This window comes from Numida meleagris, chromosome 3, assembly GCF_002078875.1.
Source record: "Numida meleagris isolate 19003 breed g44 Domestic line chromosome 3, NumMel1.0, whole genome shotgun sequence".
NCBI lineage: Eukaryota > Metazoa > Chordata > Aves > Galliformes > Numididae > Numida > Numida meleagris.
The window spans coordinates 41540805-41561565 of record NC_034411.1 but is presented as its reverse complement, the minus strand read 5'-3'; the positions used below and the strand labels follow the sequence as shown (position 1 = coordinate 41561565).

General features: G+C 38.1%; 1 long non-coding RNA gene across 1 annotated transcript in view; it reads right to left on the bottom strand.

Annotated features, from left to right (window-relative positions):
* Window positions 101-20761, bottom strand: part of LOC110397165 — a 32939-nt gene continuing 12278 nt past the window's right edge. The window contains exons 2-3 of the long non-coding RNA XR_002437584.1: window positions 5227-5330; window positions 101-3279 (exon numbers count right to left, since the gene is read on the bottom strand). This is a non-coding gene — a long non-coding RNA (uncharacterized LOC110397165). The remainder of the gene's footprint in view (window positions 3280-5226; window positions 5331-20761) is intronic.

Genomic DNA, 20761 nt, shown 5'->3' with positions numbered 1-20761 from the left:
AAGAGCTTTCATAAAATGAGGCCAGTGCAAGATCTTCTTTGATCGTTAGACAACCTATTTCACAACTGCCTTTAGTCATCTGCCTTCATGATAGAAAGCAGATTTGGTGTATGTTTGTGCATTTTAAAAGAGGTAACCAGGTCACGGCACAGGATCATGTCAACCAAACTATATTGTATTATGGACATTCCTTTATTAGGTCCATTCTACAACTTCACATCAATTTACAAAGATGTCAAGAAGCATACTTTCTGAGGTTAAAAGAAAAGGTTTATTTTTTTTCTCTATTAACATGAGGAAAAGGATAAGAACTATAAACACTTTAAAACTAGTGTTGCTAAGGAAAAAAAAAAAAAGATGTCAAGTAGGAAAGTAAGATTTTAGAGAATTCCAGTTGTGTTGGACCACCAAGTTACAGTAGCTATAAAAACTCTAGGTAGAACTTTTCTCACTTATCTTATAAGCTAGTCTTAAAAGTCTTAGCTAGCCTTGGATTGTCTTCTACTGTTAAGACAGAGACACAAGCATTTCCAGAATGTGACTCTTCCTCTTCTAAAAGCAAGTCTAAAGTTAATAAGATCTAGAGGCGAAGACCAAAGACCAAAATGAACAAAACATGCACAAATGTTGTTTGTTATAGAGACAGTAAATGTAAGATATATCAGAGTTCACATGCCATTCTGATAAGTCTGAACAGATTTCTCTTCCGTTAAGTGTTACTCTCTATGTAACCTTTCCAAGGTTCCTTCAGTGTTTCCTACTTAAACTCTCTATGAGTACATAACTTTTTCTTTGATAGCAAGTTGCTACTTTGCTTCCCAGTTCAACATGTTGCTAAAGAATGAATGTGGAAAGTACGAAGAGTACTTAAAATTCAAGAATTAATGAATAATTTGAGGACCTTGAGTCTATTTATTACACAGAAACAAGAGAAGATAGAATGTACTAAATTCAGGTATAGACTGTGATGTTTAAGTCAGTGTTGCCATCTTAAAGCCATATTAGGAAGAAGAGTTGACTTCTCACTGAACTTCTGAACTCTATAACAGCAAGATAAACCCTCCACACAATCAGACTGATAGTATAAAGAGCACAAGTCATTGAAGGTCTTGTATCAAACCTCATTATGCAGAGACTCACACAGAGTATAAAATACCTTTTATAAAAAAAAAAAAAAAAAAAGACACAGAAATTCCCTCCTATCAAACCACATTTATGAACTGGTTGGATCATCACACAGACATCTGCTGGAGTCTGCAGAGACAAAGGAAGCAGTGGCTGAATGGTGACTCTGGCTTTGGACAAGGATAGGCCTACACTTCCCTCTGGGTTTCACGGTTGCCTCTAGGCATCATGAATTCGGACACCGAGTTCAATACAGTGGTGAGGGAGTGATGTGCTCCATGGCTCTCTGAGGCTGGTGCTTCAGCAACCAGCTAAAGGTTGCATTGTTAAAGACTGAGGTGGAACTGCCACCAAGTCAAACAAATTATTTGCAAAGTTGCTATCAATTAATTTTGAATATCTCTGATTTTTCCAAGGGTTGGATCTTTACAAAGTACCATTGCTGATTTGGCAAGATGGGAATTGTAAAAATTTGTTTTAAAAATGAGGGCACAAAATCTTCCGTAGAACAGCATTTAAGTATGAGTTGGAAAAATTTGATGTGAGATGGGCCCATTCCAAACTCAGAAATTCAGAAACAACCTTCACAACTATTTTTTGTCTGAAATTTCCATAAAAATAAGCAGTGTGACAGTCTCAGAACCAGAAAATTTTAGCTTGGAGTATGGCCAAGGGAAAAACTTAAAAGCTAATATGAAGGCAATCAGGCAGCCTTAATCTAGACATGTCATCTGCATTGCTCGTAACATTCCTATCGCATATATAGCAGTTGTTACTGGATACCTTGGTATAATCCACAAGTATCACATTAACTATACCACCAAATATTAAGAAAACATAAGAGATTTATGTCGGTAGGAAATAGAATTTGACTTTCAGAGTGTAGAAATGTTCTTAGGAAGGGAGGATAAAGGATTGTTCCTAGTCAAGCCATAGTCTCTTGAGTGATTATTCTAATAGGAATTGTATATCTACATCTCTGACTAATCCAAAGGGTTGAAGATAAGTATTGTTGAACAAAGAAAATAATCCTTTAATCTGTACTGATTCAAAAATTAATTTTGACTTACTTTATGGACACAGGCGAGTTGAACTGGAATCAGTACAGCATTCTGAAGCAGAAACCTCAGAAAACATACTTCATGCTTTGAACAGGCAATGTGAAGATAAAATGTGATGCTCATTTTATAAAGCTCTGAAAGTAAAAAGGAGTCTTTCAGGAAAACTTCAATACTCCAGTAAAGTGGTATGCACAGAAAAATAGTTCTCACAAAATGAAGTGTAGCTGATCTTTTGTATTTTTCCAGAGAATTTCATGTGACTGTTTAACATATTTCCATGTCAATTCTGTGTATCCATTTCATGTAATAATGTTCCGCTAAGAGTAAAATTTATTGGGAAAATGTCTGATGCTTCTTACATCGCTAAGATGAAGAATTTTTTTGTTAGTCCTCTCACCCATGAAACTTAAGAAATCTCAAATGACAACTGTTAAGTTGTATCCTAGAGACAGGCATGAAAAGAACTCCTCAGCCTAAAGTGTCTGCCATAAGTAACTCCTCAGTTCACTGTGTTTGGAAGGGAGTGTGAAGAGGTCACTAAAACTATACATCAGACTGGGAATTCTCACCAGAAAAACATGCATTTCTGGGGGTGACAAGGCAGCATGCTTTGTCTCAACATTATAGAATATGGAAGAAATCCTCATGTCCATACTCAATTTTTAATCATTACTCACTCAAAAATGTCACTAAATTCAATGGGAACAGTGCCAGCATAAAGTCTGAATTACCACTAGGACTGACGGTGGTTTACTGTTTAAAAGATGACTCCAAAATTCATGTTAGCTTTGACTGTTCAGAAAGACGTTGATCTCTTGAGTCTGTAATGCAGTGTTATTACTGCAGCTTCAAGATCATGTGAACGGTCAATTCCAAAGTGCTCCCATTCCAAAGTCTGCCTCATGCACACTTTCTTGATCCTTCATTTTGCATAAGGCTCAAACCTTGGCTCAGCCTTTCCAGGAACGAGCCTAGACATTTAGGATAAGTCTCTTCATAACATTCACAAACGCTTCTCAGGTGGGTCTGAGTGAAGCTTTGGGAACAGGAGCACAAGAGCAGAACAGGGGAAGACATACATCACAAGAGGGTGCTGTAGAGACAGAAGAGTGGGTAGGTTATTTGCGTTTCCTTGTTTTCAGAAAATGATGTATTACATAAAGTGGCAGTTTTTTGTCTTCTCCTAGGTTCTGTATGTTCTGAGGAACTTCATGGAAATGTAGCACCATATCTGCTCCTTATATTCTAAATAGCCTCTTGAAGGACATTTGATATTCTAAGACATTTCAAAGAAATATACTGTCTGTTTCTGAGTTTTAACCAGTCACACAGTCATCAAAGAAAATTCACACTCTAACTACTATACTTCTTTCAAGTCCGTCTGGTTTAAAAATGACAAAAAAATAGAGTGTTAAAAAGTTGTAAATAGTGAGAATACAGCAGTCCACTGGGTGTTATGTCATACATATTTTAATTGGAAAAAAAGAAAACAAAATGATATTGATATCTATCATAACCCTATGTTTATATATTGTGGTTAGCCAACTGAGAAAAATATCTCCATCAGCTATTTCCTTTCTCTGTCATGGTTTGTAAAAAGCCTTCTGGAATATTTTAGATGAGAAATATGAAACTGCTTTTTTATATATTCCATTAGAAATATTTCCCTAGTCCAAGAAAGTGGTGGAGAATATATTGAATGGGAAGTAGGCTTAGTTAGTCAAATGATAGTTGGCTTGTGTCGGATATCTTGGACAATCTTGACAACTTCGCAGGAAAAAAGAAATCCATATATGAAAACATAGATTGAAGGAGGAATTAAAGATGTGAAGCATTCTTGGTAACATACAGGAGTTCTACTACCAGTGGAGCAGCCATCTTTGGCTGATGAAGTAGAAAGCACATAGCGCAAGCACATTTTTTTCATTGACTAGCTTTTTGGATTTGGCTTAAAGAATAGTCTTAACAGACATGTGGTTAATGATACTGTACATGATGGCAATAAAACTCCCTTCACTTCTTCCCCACTCTCTGCATGAGTGATGAATATAATGACATTCTCTGTCTTTGTTCTTTCATTCACTCTTTGAATTGCTACTTGCAGACGCCAAATTGCTTTGCACCTGATTTGTCAGAAAAAATCTTTTCTTCTACAACTCAAATCTAGCAAAGGAAATATCCTGAGGTTGGTTCAGTGGTTTACAGGGGGAACACAAAGTTCTGGCAGGTTGTGTGTTATTTCTGTGCCCTCTTCCCTTAGCAGTTATATTTTTATGATTGCTCCTGATTCCGTTTCCTCTCAGTTCTCCATTTCATGGTGGTAGATCTTAATTAAAATTAAATGTTAAATGTTAAAAAGAAAATTAAATGCTTGGAATGAGAGGAGTGTGTCTGCCATGGAATAAAATAATGTTTTTGGAAGTGCACATTTGCAATGTAGCATTTGTTTTACTTCTCATTAAATGTGTAAATTGTTTGTCTTTAAGAGAACTCTCCTGCTGGGTATGCAGAAATGCATGACGGTATGCAGAAATGACACTTACAGCTTTTTAGCTCTCCCCAAATGAGATCCTTCTCACAGTAACATGAGAGTCAAGGTTTCCAGATGTCACTGTCTCCAAATGAAAATAGATCTTCCTTTTTATATGACCCACACAATATGTTTCACTTCACTGTACATACTGTACACTGCTGTACCAGGAGGGTAGTATCACATTGGTACTGTACCTCATAGCCTTAGGGATAACAAAAATGGGACTATAAAGAAATCTGTAGTGGGAGAAATACAGTTCAGTCATTGCAATCCATGTTAGGTTGAGAGATAACATTTGAAATCCGTTAAGGACTGACTGCTTATATCTAAACCCTGGACACCCTCTCCAACAATGTGTATATATATATATATATATATATATGGGTGTGTATATCATAAAATACCTGTGCTCTGTGAAGCTGGCAAAAAAAAAAAAGTCACAATCAGGAAAAAGCCATTCTCTACTAGCAACAAACATTTTCCCACTGGTTTCCTGAAGAAACTTACTCTGTTTGCTGCAGTTGTGAGATTCATCTGGCTGCTGCCTTGGAGTTTCTTGCCTAGCCACCTGGAATGGCTGGGATTGGGATCTTCAACAGTGATGATGGTGACTGAAAGTGAAGGTGAATTACAGAAACTTCTGTTTATATAGTTGTAAGATTCACAGCACCAAAAAAAAAAAAAAAAAAAAAGAAAAAAAGCCACGGAGGCCTCTGTGCAGACTGAATTCAGCACAAAAGCCATGTGAACTTTCCCTCAGGTGATGATCTAGAAAAGAAATTCAAAAACATGGGGAGAAAATGAAATTATGAGGAACTGGAGAAAGACAAATGTAGAGAGGAGAGAAAAATAAGCCAATGGAAGTGGATAAAAGACACATTAATAGAATATAGCTTACTGGAAAAGTAAAGTCATTTTTGGATGGCTGTGATGTTCTACCTGAGTAAACTTGGTATGTTCTATAATCTCACAGTTTGAGAAACACCATATAAGGAAGTAAAGACCTCATTTGTATAGACTTGGAAAGAAAATCATAAAAACCATTTTTTCCACCAAGATATTTGTTGAATGGACTAAGGCACCCTGTCCCTTACTGGCTCAGAAACGTATTCAGGTGAAATCATGTTACTTCATAGACTTCACTCAACAGAAGGCAATACTCTCATGGGCCATCTGTCATACTGTCTGACTATATAACCCAAATAAACCACAAGTGCAAAACTGTGATTAAATAGAGAAAAAGGATTCAATAGAAGTCAGTGAACTAAGTAATAATGTCCTATCTGAGGAATTATCAGCAAAAACTCTTTCTCAGCATTGTGCTAGGAGACATTACTGTGTTATGGACTACACTTTCTTCCAGATGAATGGCATTTACTAATTTCACGGTAGTAGGTAGCAGCACCTTCTATACATTTCAGTGGAGAGGACAGAGGACCATGTGGATCCAGTTTTCCCCTTACACAGAGAAAGGTGGACTTACAGACATCCTCCAGTTCTAGTTATGAGACAGTCTTAACGGTCATAGTAGGAAATGTTTATAGAAGCAAAAGAATTCTTCAAGCAGAAGAAATACTAATTATATACCATCTTGAAATGTTAATTATATACCATATTATCTTTTCCAACAGTTGTATGTAACGGACAAATTTGGGTTTCTCTCTTCGATATTAAGACAGCCAATTCCTGAGGGTTTAGGGAAGAGAGAAGCGACTCTAATTTCTTCTTCTCCCACTATTTCTCTTTACGAGGGAATAGAAAATAAGCAGCCTCATCACTCGGAAGCATGGGAGGCAGTAGCTGTTTCTGAGAACACCTCTATGTTTTGTATGAATCAATAAATCTCAAAAGAATAAAGAAACACTGAAAAAAAGATGCAAGACTCTCCCCAAAGCTACAGTAAATTACACTCAGTAGCAGTAACACAGTGGTTAAATGCATATCCTCATAAAGGGGTTAATCTTTCATAAAATTTTCTTTAAAATGTCAGCCTAGACTGAAAATGAGACGGAGGGGGAGGGAGAGAAGTTTTGTGTCTGTCTGTCTGTATGTATGTACACATAATAAAAGGTAAAATGTATACAAATGAATTGAGGCATACTTGTGGAATTTGTTATTTAAAAAAATAAATTAAAAAATAACATCCTTATCCTTGAGGCGGAAAAAAAATACCAAAAACAACTAATTTGATGCAGCTTTTCACAATAATATTCACACAGATCAAATACTCGTACATCAGAGCCACTACACATTGCTAGACTGGTCGAGCCAGCAATACGCCTGTTCCTTCCCTCACATGTCTACAAAGAAAATGGGAGAACATGAAGGATGCTATAAAGTGAGCAGATACTATGAAGAAATAAGAAGAAAATATTTTCAGTTTTGAGAACTAAACTTTGGAGAGACAGAACAAAGATCTCTTGCACAACCGTAATGTGTGTTGGGGAAAAAATCCTCTTGAAACCACAGGATTTTTTTTCCCGTCAGAAACCTTTTACTAAATATGTATATATATATTTTAAAAAAAAAAAAAGAACATTCCTAAGTCTGGAAAAAAGCATTTAAACTTTCTAAACATAAATCATCGTTTCCCCCCACCCCATTCCTCCAGTGCAGAGCACCTGCTTTTGCTTTGTCCAGCTCTGGCTGTGTATTAAAGCTACTGAGTTTTCCTAGAGAAGGAATGTGTCTTCTCTGCAAACTGCCCTGAAGTCAGCATGGAGTTTGGGAGAGAAAACTAATCTCTGAGAATCTCAGAGTGGGCAAACTGATTTCTGAAGTCACACGTGGCTCAGCAGTGTACTTGCTTAAAGTCTGAGACTTTTTTGTGTGTGTTTTGTGGGATTTTTTTGTTGACTTGTTTTTAACTTTCTCTAAATTGCATTAAATAAGCTCCTCACCTATTCACTGTGAGTTTACAGAAGGGATGAGCCACTGGAAAGGGAACAGAAATGGCAAAGTCAGTGGAGTGAAATTTGCTGTGATAACAATTCATGCTGCCATGTAGCTGCCTCTCTTCCTGTCCAAGCCAAGCACAGTGAATATCAAGAAAAGTGATCATCCCCTTGCACTCAGCTCTGGTGAGGCCACATCAAGAGTGCTGTGTTCAGTTTGGAGCACTTCACTACAAGAAGGATATTACGTTGCTTGAGTATGTACAGAGAAGATCAACAAAGCTAGTGAAAGGACACGAAAACAAGAAAATGAGGAGCTGCTGATGGGGCTGTTTAGCGTGGAGGAGGCTGGTAAATGCTTTAAAGGAGGTCATGGTGAAGAGGATGCTGGTCTCTTTTCTCAGATGATAAGTGAAAGGAAGTGAGGCAATGGCCTCAAGTAGCACTAGCAGAGTTTTTCATTGGTTATCAGGAAGAATTTGTCATAGAAAGGATGGCTAAGCATTGGAAGAAGCTGCTCTTTCTATGTGTTGTGTTTTCAATAGAAATAAATAGGAGGCATTCATTTCAGAGCAACCAACATAGCTTGCTCTTTTCTTTCTTCCTATTTATGAAGACATGCTCACAAATTTCTTCAGTATTCTTTATTCCCTATTATTTAATTGCAAAAAGAAGAATCACCATCATTTTTTCACTCTGCTGTACTGTGTCTCTTGTGTACACACATCTTTGTTATTCAAAGCAAGAACATATCTCTTGAGAAAAAATGTCTTCTACTTCAGCTTTGTAATGGGCCAATTTTTTCCTCTCTGCTACCTAAACCATTGCTTTTTAACATCATCATCATGCTCCACCACAGAGCTGCATGCTAGTAACACATGCAGTGCAGATGCCCTGATATGAACAATATTTCATGTGCCTGGCTATGGAGTTCCTTTTTAAGTGAAATGATAGACTACAGCAGTTTTGAATGATGGATTTTCATTAGTCTAATTATAGCAGATTAGTTTTGTTTGTTTTTCCCAACATCCATTCCACTTCATGCCAATATGCACTTATGCCAGTAAGTAGCAACATGACTTCATTCATTGTTTTCAGTGGGACTACACATGCCTAACACAGACGCGTAAGCACTTAATTTAAAGCAACTTCAATGGCAAAATCATTATTACCATCAAAACACTCTATTTCACTTAAAATTGTATGTTTTTAACTGATTCTTTCACTCAGGGACTAGTATTTTCTAGGGCTAGAGACAAATATCCGTGTAATTTCTAAATACATTTCAATCTCTGATCACCAACAAAAAAAACAATCTTGACTGGAGGAAATTCTTTTATGTAGGTATTTCCTTACCTCTAACCTCTCAAATTACTGCTTTACAAAGTAGGCAGCAACTTGACATGTATCAGCCTTTGCCTATGCTGCTCCTTTACAGTATCCATATGTGTTGTTTGATCAGATGTGCACGTGCTGAGCCAGGTACAGCATCACAATGCAAACAGATATTGTGACAAAAGGAAGAGAAAAAGATGAAGACTGGTAAAAGAACTAAAAAAGTATAGTGACAGATATCCCTGAAAAGGAAAAGGGCACACATCCCAGTGGGTCAGTACTGCTTACTAAAAAGAAAAGCTTATGAAAAGAAAAGTATCTTATTCTATATGTATTTTTCTTCATGACACTATTAATTTAAGGCAATCCTGCTTCCTTGCTTGTTACTGTCACCATTTCCTTTTTATTCTTTTTTTTTTTCCTAGACTTCTTTTTAATTCACCTCTTCTTGTATTGGATTTATAGCATGGTCCTAGAAGCAGGAGTTTTCTTGGTGCAGCTGAGGTTCGGAAAAGTAGGTGAGGGAGAGAAGCAGAACAGATGCTCTTTCAACTGGCATTGCCAATGACATAATGTATGAGTAGCCTTAAAACAGGGATCCAGAGTTTGCTCTGCTATTCCATGTTAAGCATGTAGCTAAACAAACAGCTTCTGGGTAACTATCTCAGCTGAAGCAATTGACATAAGTGATCTTTACATTCCAACACAACCTCCTTCATTTTCCCAGCAGAAGTTTTTGCAGGGCCTCATGGTAAACTGGATTGGGAATCAAGACAGAACAAAAGATTATGGCCACAAGTTGGGTTTAGCAGGGGAAGGAGAAGAGACGTCAAGGTTGCTTAGGCTATCTTACTGTGGGACACAGGGAAAACAGTTCCCACAAAGCCAATATCATTTTGATTACAATCAGTGTTGTAACCAGTTTACCATTTTGAAGATTTACAACTATCTGCTGCAAATGACAGAGGATGAAGAGACAATATTTCAAATGCAGACAAAAAAATTAGGAATAAAATTCTCGCTTCCAAGAAACTGCCTTTGACAAACATAGTTAGAGATGGCACAATGCTGCAGTCAGTGTGCTGGTACTCACGTTCCCTTACATGTATAACATAAATACAAAAGATAAAAACTGACCCAGATAAAATTAATAAGATAACTATCATAGATTTCAGTACAGCTAAGAATGCAAGCAATGTTTATACTGCTATGAAGGGAAGATCACATCCAAACTTGACAGAGTTATTCTATTGTTAGAATTTAAAAGGCAGAAGATGCTTCATGGGCTCTTTCACTGCCTTTAACCAATAGTCTTAAAAATTTCCAGAAATTAAAATGAAGTTTAAAGGCATCTGACTTAACTTTTTTTAATTTACTTTCATTAATGCGTATACTTTATTAAGCCTCAAATTCAAGTGTATTCTTTTATGTTGTACTGTGCTATACTTATGTTACCTGAACTTTAGTTCTCATATTGTGCAAGCAACAGCAAGAGTGTCACTACACATTTCCCTTGTTGTTTTATGTACAAATCAAAAAAAGTTATGCTATATCCTACTTTTTCCTTTGGTGGCATTTACATGTCATCCTGTATTCTCTTTATAAACTTAGTGTCATAACTGAAATAGCACATTAAGATTTCTAGTATGGCAGGATCTTCTGAGTATTATTTACCATGACCATTTTCAAGGAAAAAAAGAAAGGGAAAACAAGTTCTTGTTTGATCTTTTCCCCAGGCATTATTTGTTTCCACCCAGACTAAAGTGTTTTATGGCTATTTTGAAAACCCATCACCTTGCTTTGTGAGTAATGAAGTCATTACAACAACACACTATGTTACCACGTACTGAAGCAAAAATGCCTGACTTCTATCAGGAAACTATAAAAGGCCAGATGTTTCTAAGAGTTCAGGCAGAATCACAGAGCTATCACTAATCACTGGCTTTGTTTGTGTAGGAGAAAGCGAACCCATGAAGTCAATGCGAAACTTCCTATATAGTTCATCCAACATCATAAATTAAGTTGCAAATTATCTTTTAGGACCTGAAGTGATAGTTTTTTCCAAAAAAAAGAAAAAGAAAAAGAAAAAAGAGAGAGATCGGAAGTATCTGTGAAGTATTAAGTTTCAAGTCAGTCATATCAAATCTGTGTACTGCCAGATCATCAAGACAAAGATTCAGTGAAAAAATTCAGACCTGAGCACACAGTCAATTTTATTTCAGCCCAACTATTCAGGACAAAGGATATAGATTGATAGACTGTGTGTTAGCTTTATACTTTTAAGCCAACAGTATGCCAGCTGTCAGAGACCAATGATATTTGTTTTGGCACAAGCCTTGAGTGATTTGGACCAGTAATGTTTGAATCAATATTAAACTTAGACAAAGTTAACAGACTGAAAGTTTTTGAACCATCTGAATCAGAGAATTAAGATCACACCAGGTTATTAATTTGCATCCTAAGGTCTCAGCATTTGTAATTAAAACCTAGGGGCAAATCATTACTGACTGGAAAGTTGTTTCATTGTGTTTGGTGTTGAAACTGTTTTGTTATTTACAGGTATGTAAGTTTACACTGGGGAAACAGTTTACTTAGTTTCTCAAATACTTTGGGTTAAGCTCAGCAGATTTTACAAAACAAGTTAACAAACTACATGGTAGTAAGTAAATATCTTAAATATATGAGAAAATGGGAAGAAGGGGAAAAGGACACTCCAAAAGCAGCTGCTTCTCAAAAAGGTACAATATACTTCCCAAACCAGAGCTCCAAATAGTTTCTAAGAAGCCATTTATTTTTATATGTTTATTTACTAATACACAGTATTGTCCTATGAATAAAAAGCATTAATTACTTTAGCTTATTTTATGAAGTAAACAATTCCATATGTACCAAAAAAATATTATATTTAGAAACATACAGTTAATCTGCTATAATTAATTCAAGAATATGAAATTAATTCAAGAATGTTGAAATTACTGATGTTCTCTTTTTCTCCCATGTGGGTTTTTTGTTGATTACTGGAAGGAAGAGATGGTTTGTTTTCACTCAGATAATGTAAAAATTTGGAAGGAACCATCAAATACTCTTTGTTGATTATGGATATGGTGACAAACGTACCACATCATTCAAAGACGCATATTACTCTGATAATCCCCAAAAAGATCAACTAAGGGACTGGTAAACAGTTTGCCTGACACATATCATCATCAGATCATCTGACATGATTTTCCATATATCATGGCCCATTAAATTCTATTAAAAGATTCCTACTTTGATCCCAATAGCATGGTTTTGTTCAAATCGTATTTTCCCAAAAGATATACAGGCTTGATGGACAGAGTATCTTCTAATTTATTTTTTTGGTCCATTTATTTCCATCATTCATCTTCATTATGAAAAAAAATGCTCAATTTATTTATGAATTTGCCTGTGCAATATGCTTTTTTGCTATGGTTTTTGTGAGAATCCCTAAGAGCACAGTATTTTTTTTCCTGCACAAGTACTGTGAAATGCTTATTAAGCTTCCTCTAGATTTTTTCTCTAATCTTTGAATCATTTGGGCAGCTTACTGTGTTAACGTGTCCAGTTTTCCAACATCCATTCAACAATGTGAACATTAGGTATTTGCAGAGAGCATCCGGTCCCTGGAACACTTAGTTTAGAGCTATTAATCATATATTTGCTCTTATATACAGTTCCTCTCTTTACGTAATTAAAAAAATTTGAGTTTTTCTGCACAGCTCTATTGTTTCTCTACTGCATCCCTTCAATTCATCCTGTTGTTTTTTTATCCAAGGCTGCAAGCCACCAATCTATAGGCACTGGCAACAGTGCTTATGTAAACTTGTTTGAGGGCTGCTCAAAAAGTAATGCCTATTTTATTATGTTGGCTCACAATGTCATGCAGACTCTTGTTCATCACCAGTGAATATTTGTAGCTAATGGTGGTGACTGCATTGAAAAATAGCTGAGAGTTTGCTCTATCAAATAGTGTTATTGTACTCTTTGTAGCTGTTGTTCCATGGGAATAAATAGGAGGCATCAATTTCAGAGTGACCTACATAAAAGATTGCATGAGAAGTGTACCGAAATGTAGTTCTTTTGAGGAAAGATGGATCATACTATGCTCTATACTACAGACTTATCTTTGTTACTACTTATAACTATCTCTACCTGTGTGATCTATTTCACCAGTAGCATTCCATTTCTTTCCAGATGATCTGCATTGAGGTGGACACCACCCACTGCAGTAGTTTCATCATAAAAATCTCTAATCTGTGATGGTTCCCCACAAACCAACATTTTTTGAGAAAATAATGATAAATTAAAATTAGATAGGTAGAGATATATATTACCCCAAGAATTAGGGTTAGCTGAATTGACGAGATCTAATTCTTCAGTTTGATAATGCAAGCATATCTATAAAAGGAGAACTCTTGGCTCCAAAAAGTATGGTACCAATTATACCTACCAAGAATTTCATTCTCTTTTGTGTATCTTTTAGGACAATCATAATGACAAGTGGGACAGTGAAGAACAGTATGTCATACCATCATTTTTTTTTTTAATTTTGTACATAAGCACACTGCTATGTTGTGGTGCTCCCAGCTATACTCGGTGCAACCTTGTGAGAACTACTTCTTCTAATAAGCCTTTGAAAGCACTGCAGAACTTCCTGTATGGATACCTCATCTTCCTTCAGAAATAAAATAGTATTAATCACCAAATTACCTGCACCTTTCCTCTGTTACAGGGGTTCTGAACAGCAAATCCTGAATTCAGAGATCTTGAGATTTTGTGATACAAAGGAAAAGAAACTTACTTTGCAATTTACAATTATACCTGGATTGCAGTAGCTCCTGTGATCTCAGGTAGAAGAATGTCACAAGGTATGTTTTGACAATATCAAGAGCTCTTGTATGACCACTATTTTTGAATAATAACTTAGTAGAAAATGGTAGCCACTGCCACTCATGGAGTCTTTTCCCTAGCCATTTCTGAATTCTAAGCAAATCAAAGATTCTTGTAATCTAATAATAGGTACCACTGGGGAGGATCAGATTTTGACTTCTGTGTTAGGATGTTCCAGCCTTTGTAGATGTCAGACTGGAGCAGGAGCTATGAATCATAGAATCATAGAATGGCCTGGGTTGAAAAGGACCTCAAAGATCATCAAGTCTCAACCCCCCTGCTAAGTGCAGGACCACCAACCACTAGACCAGGCTGCCCAGAGCTACGTCCAGGCTGGCCTTGAACGCCTCCAGGGATGGGGCATCCACAATCTCCTTGGGCAACCTGTTCCAGTGCGTCACCACCCTTTGTGTGAAAAACTTCCTCCTAATATCTAACCTAAATCTCCCTGTCTCAACTTAAAACCATTCCCCCTTGTCCTATCGCTATCTACCCTCACAAACAATCGATCCCCCCAGTTCCTGTTAAGACCAAAAGCATGCTTTCACTTTTTCTAAGCATACCTGCACTTTTTGCTTTCCTCATACTGTGCACTGGACGTAATACCATTGGTAGAGCTGTAATGTACAAGAAAAGCAGTGTGTTCTGCCTTATCTTTATGAGTTCTCTTGGTCTTACTTTGATTAAGTTGTAATATTCTCCTTAAAGTATGAAGCCCCTTCTGAATGAGTCACTAATCCTCCAAGGCAGTTATCAATGGCTGGAATAAGAAGTTAAGGGCAAAGCAGTAGTGTGGTCCTTCAGTACAGAGGGACCAGAAGCCCCGGGCAGAACTCAGGGTGAAAACTGAATGGCACATATGTGGTTACCTCCAGCCTCCTCTGTCCTTTTGAATGCGGTGCTCACAAGTTTCTCTGCTTGCTCACCTACACTGGCTCTCCAGATGTCACATTAAGAAGGAAGACAGAGTCAGCAAATTGTTATAAGATTCAGATGAGGCAATAAAACAGGAACTTCCTGAGGATTGACCTTAAGCAGCCAGTGGCCTTCTCCTTTCCAATACTCGCTTGGCAGCCTGTGGGGTGTGATGCCACAGACCACTGCTTGAGGAGCCCAGTCCACAGTGCTCAGCTATATGAAATAGCCTGTCTTGCACACTGTACTTAAATTTACTTCACTCTTTGCCTATAAAATGCCTCACATACCTATGGCATCATAAAAGCAGTAATACTATATATGTTTCTGTTGATGGGAAAGTTGATATTTGCTGCTTATCCTAGCCCTCACCCATGGACCCATGTCCTGGTCTGGCCTCGGCCTGGTCCCATCCCCAGGGAGGTGTCTGAGGCCTGGGACTGGGACTGCTCCCATGCCCCCAGCTGCTTGCTGCTGGTGGGGCAGTGGGATGGGGCTGCTTGCCAGGCTCTGCCCTGGGAGAGCTCCCCAGGGAGCCCCTGCTGCCATCAGAGCCCTGACAGTTCTTTCTCACTCAGCTGTGCTTCTGCTTTGACTCTGGGTGTTGCCTAGTCCCTTACTGGCAACTTCAGACCATTTTTCACTTGGTATTAGTTATAATTCTGCCAAGCAGTGTTAAATAACACATACTTACCCCACTCTCCCAAAGGAAACAATATCATTCATTCATCTTTATACAGAGATATCTTTAAGTAAAGAAACACAAAGCCAAAACTTACCACAAGCACAACACTTGGCAGTGACAGAGATGATTCTGTACTTAATAGAGAGTACTTTCAAGCTGTGATTTGCAGAGTAGAGACAGCCATAAGAAAGCAAGAAGGGGAATGCCATGTTTCTCAGGAGAAAAGTGACGAGCGGACCTGGAGAGGTCTCAGAAAATGGGGAGTGTTGACTGCTTACAAAGCACACTCCGTTCACTGTGACAGATTGCACAGTGTCATCATTTGGATTAGGTGAGCAGGAATGCAAGACTGGCCTAAAAGCTCTTTAGTCATATTGGAAAAAATGCACATAATGATGAATATTAACCACACATCTCTGGAAACTTTTTTTCAGCATCCTCAGATTACTTGAATTGTAGACTTTCGAGCAACTTGTGGTCCTTGCATGATTATTCCAATGCATTCCAGACAATACTTGTGTGTATAATTTATTGTTAGATAAAAAAGGAGCTACAGATTCAGACCAACAGTCTTGAAATCCTCTAATGGTAGGGAAGAGGGAAAAAAAGTTTACAGATTAATTGGAAAGGCTCTTCCCTGTTCAGATGTAAATATCACAGACTCCTATTGCCCCTTGACATCTTTAAATGTGTCACGGTATTACCTAAGGGTCTGCATCCGTGACAAGGGGGACAGGCCCAAAAGAAAAAAAAAAAAAAAAGAGAAAAGAAGAAAGGAAAAAAAAAAATTGTAAGCAGCTAAGGGCCGGCCCCGGGCGGTCCGGCAGCTAAAGCGGCAGGGACGCTGTGGACCCGCACCCTAGGGAAACAAAGGGAAGAAGGGAAAGGCAGGGGACTCGTAGGCGGATCTAACACAAAAACAGTGGCACCAATCTCAGGAGGAACAACTAATTTTACTAAATATATCAAAAATGAGGCTAGTAGAATTGTAACAGAGAGTTTACAGGCTGAAAGTCTTACGCAGTAAACTGCAGGAGGACCACGTGCTTTCTCCGCCGGGCAGGAAGGAACAGACCCCGCGTCTCCCAGGCAGCTTCACACCCCCCTCCAATGCAAAGACCCCTGGGGAGTGCACCTCCTCCCCTCCCCCTCGGAGGGCCACACACCAAAAAAGGCAGTTTGCAGTAAGCACGGAATTAACTCTTTAACTGCCCGTGCTTTACATGATGTAATGATGTGGAATACCAACAACAAAAATCACAAAACCATAACAAAATGTTGCTCCAGAGAAACAGGTTCCCTCCTTGTTTTGCAGTACCTGGCTGTCATGAGAGGAGGGCTCACAAACAGCCCTCCCAGTTTCAGTTACCCAGAAGCCAAGAAAAGACATTTGGGCAATCCAAAATTTGTGAAAGCAGTCTACCACTTCTGTGCAGAGTTAGCATTCACAATAAGGGAAATGTTATCAGGGCCAAGTGAAAGGCCACAGTATCTCAATGCAGAGCCAGGGCTGGGCTTCAGGGGGTATGTGGTAGATAGACAAAGGACTAAAGGGAAGGCAGAAGTAACACAGAATGACTATTGAGGCAAGTCGTCTTGAGTGATAAGCAGTAAAATGATCTGAGGAACCACGAAACCCAAATGTTATAGCTAATCGTGGAAATAATTTCCAGGCACATGAAGAAGAAAATCATCAGGAGTAGAAGATGAGTCATGCCTGACTAATCTGATAAATTTCTATAATGAAATCCCCAGCCTGATAGATGAAGGGGGAGCAGCGGATAACATCTTCCCAGATATCAGTAAGGCTTTTGACACTCTCACCCATGAGAAGCTGTTGATGCATGGGCTGGATGAACAGACTATGAGGTGGATTGAAAATTGCCTGAATGGCTGGACCCAGAGCATTAGTGTTCAGTGGCACAAAGTCTAGTTGGAGATGAATAATGAAGGGGGTACCACGGACTAGTATGGGTGATGGAGTAGAGTGCACCCTCAGTAACTTTGTGGACAATGCAAAACTGAGGGGAATGGCTGACTTGTCAGAGAGCCATGCAGCCATCCAGAGGGATGCTGCCAGTCTGGAGAGATGTGCTGACAAAAAAAAATTGTGAAGTTCAACTAGGAGAAATAAAGAGTCTGCATCTGAGCAGGAACAACCCCATGCATCAGTACAGTACACACTGGGAGACATTCAGCTGGAAAGCAGCTTTGCAGAAAGGGCCTAGGATTCCTGGTAGACACCGAGTTAAACTTCAGCCAGCAATGTGCCCTTGCCGCTAAGAAGTCTAGCGGTATTCATGGCTGCATTATGCAAAGTATTACCAGCAGATCAAGGGAGGTGATCTTTCAACTCTACTCAGTACTGATGAGGCTGCATCCGGAATACTGTGTCCAGTTCTGGGCCCTCCAGTATAAGAGGGACATGGACATCCTGCAAAGACTTCAATGGAGGGATAACAAAGTGCGAAAGGGATTGGAGCACCTCTTCTCTGAGAAGAGCTGGAACTGCTCAGCCTGGATCTTGTCAATGTGTATCAGTGCCTGAAGGGGGGGTGGAAAGAAGATAGACTGAGGGTTTTTTCTGTGATGCTCAGTGCCAGGAACAAAAGGCTAAACATCTAATCTACTTCACTGCTTTATTGTGCAGGTGACAGAGCGCTGAAACAGATTGCCCAAAGAACTTATGAAGTCTTCTTCCTTGAAGATCTTCAAAAGCTGTCAAGAAACGGTCCTGGGCAACCAGCTCTAGGTGGCCCTTCTTGAGCAAAGGGATTGGACCAGATGACCACCAGAGGTCCTTTCCAGCCTTTACTTAACCAGTCTGTGATTCCGCGCAGAATAGGGTGAAAGTACTCTCCTCCTTAGCTATAAGGGAGAGGACAACTTAAAAATCACAGGGCTACTAAAATAACACACTTTAAATGTTTCAGCTGCTCACAGATTTTTGAGTAGTCTATTAGAAATAAATCCACAGTAAGATAGTGAACCGTGAGAGCCTTGCTCCTTAAAAATGCAACACTGGCTTCTACTTTCTTTTAAAACTAACCTGGAGGGAAAAACTCTCATATATAATGCCCTAAGTATTAAAAACAGAAGAAACAAACACAAACAATTAAACAAAAACTGAATACAGAGTATTGTGATCTAGTTTTAGCCCTCTTCTATAAAAGCTGAAGTCCTACAGTAATCATCCTAACCACTGACCTATCACAGTAGGTGTGCAAGAGGCTGAGTGCAGTGGGCTGAGAAGGGGTTGATAAATCCTCAATTTCCCATCACCTTCCTTCATTACCTGATCTCCCATGCAAAAAGGAATAATTGGATCTTCATGCCAAAACCAAAGCATACAAAAGGAGTGAGGAAGTGATCAATGGAGCTGTGGTCTGTTTTATTGCAATAACTGTTGATTAGTCCTTTGAGAGGCCAATTATTGTATGACATGAACAAATAAATGGCTCTCCACACAGGGTCTTCAGGGTCTAAAAGAAGCCTTCTGATTCCACTGTGGGAAGAAATTCTTACATTTTGTCACTTGAGTGAATGTCCATCTTTAAGTCTAGTTAATGTTCTGCCTCAGTATTCCAGGTAAAAGAGTACCAAAACTTCTGTAAATATGTGCAACAAATGCCCAGAATCTCAACCATCTACAATGGTGTTGGCACAGTAGAAACAAAGATGAACAGACTGAGAAGACCACTGATGTGTTCTTAGGATACGATTGAGTAATGAAATGATGACAGATCTACGAGAAATAAAAGTGAGATTAATTAAACTATTTTCATTGCTCAAACTATGAAAATTCCACATAGCAAACAACCATCAGAGCCTTTACAAGTGATAAATGGAACAATAAGGCTGACGTCAATGCTTTTACCACAGTTGAATATTTAAACTTCATAAGTAATGTTGTGGTATTTTTACAGTAGGAAAAAGAATAATCAAAAAAGAAAAACTAAAAAAGAAGGGGAAAAAAAGAAAGAGCAAGTAAGAAAGCAGGAAAGAGCAAAAAGAAAAAAGAAATAAAAGAAGGAAAGGAAGAAAGAAAGAAAGGAAGAAAGGGAAAGAAAAAGGAAGAAAGAAAGAAAGGAAGAAAGGGAAAGAAAAAGGAAGAAAGGAAGAAGGAAAGAAAGGAAGAAAGAAAGAAAGAAAAGGAAGGAAGGAAGGAAAAGAAAGAAAAGAGAAAAGAGAAGAGAGAAAAGAGAAAAGAGAAAAAAGCAAGGGATCCTTATTCACCTTCTCAGGGAGCATGGCAATGTGAGAGGTATAAAGCATCATGTCACACCTAACAGATAGTTGTGTTCTAGAGTTTATTGAGAAAAAAAGAGGTAAATATTTCCTTAGAGCAAGACTGCTGCAGGGAACATATGTGAATAAGAACTTGCAAAACTGAATTCTTAGCTTTCTTGTTCAACATGTCTGATGTTATTATGCAAGCTCTTTCTAATGAAGTTTGTGGTTTGATGATAAATTTCCCAATGCTACTTTTTTATTGTTGCTACTAAACTATCCACAAAAGAAAAATTTTAAGCACTTTTATTTTCTCTGTGATTGCAACAAATCTTTTACAGATATTGTCCACCGTACAAATCTTTCACTTAGAAAAGATGAGTGTTATAAGATCTGCTCATGTAGCTTAAGGGAGTGGGACTTATCTCCCAATTTAACTGTCCTAAAGTGAAAGCCTAGACTCTGACTACATGCATGAAAGAAACAGTGGCACCTCCATGGGACAACTGTCTTCACTTATATCAGGACAGGTTGAATCATCTTCTCAAGATATTTCCCTGTGGCACTGTCAGTATGGGGATCCTCTACAGGTAGTTTGGGCCAGATTTTTGATTTTTAAATGGCTAAGTAATCCCAACAAAATATCTGTCAATTATATGAGGCATCAGTTTCAGGTTGTGTTAGTATGTATGTTAAGGCTGTAATTGATAGAATATTCCAAGATAATGTTTTCTCTTTCTTTTGTCTACTCTTCCTGAGTACAGTCATTTCATATGTACTGCACTCTGTCTACTTCCTTTATCTTTTCTACCCTGCACTTGAATTATAGTTGAATGTTGTCCCCCATCTTCTGTTTTTCTCTTCTTCAAGGATCTTAAATCATAGTTAAATCCAATGCAATATCTTATTACTCAACAGCTCTGATCCCTATGTGTGTTCCAAATTATATTTTTTTACTTTACTGACCAATACATGCTTTATCACTCAAGGAAAGATTACTTAAAGATTTTATAGGTCTATAAGAATAGTGAACCAATTTTCGAGTAATAACCCATGGAATTACTATAAATTA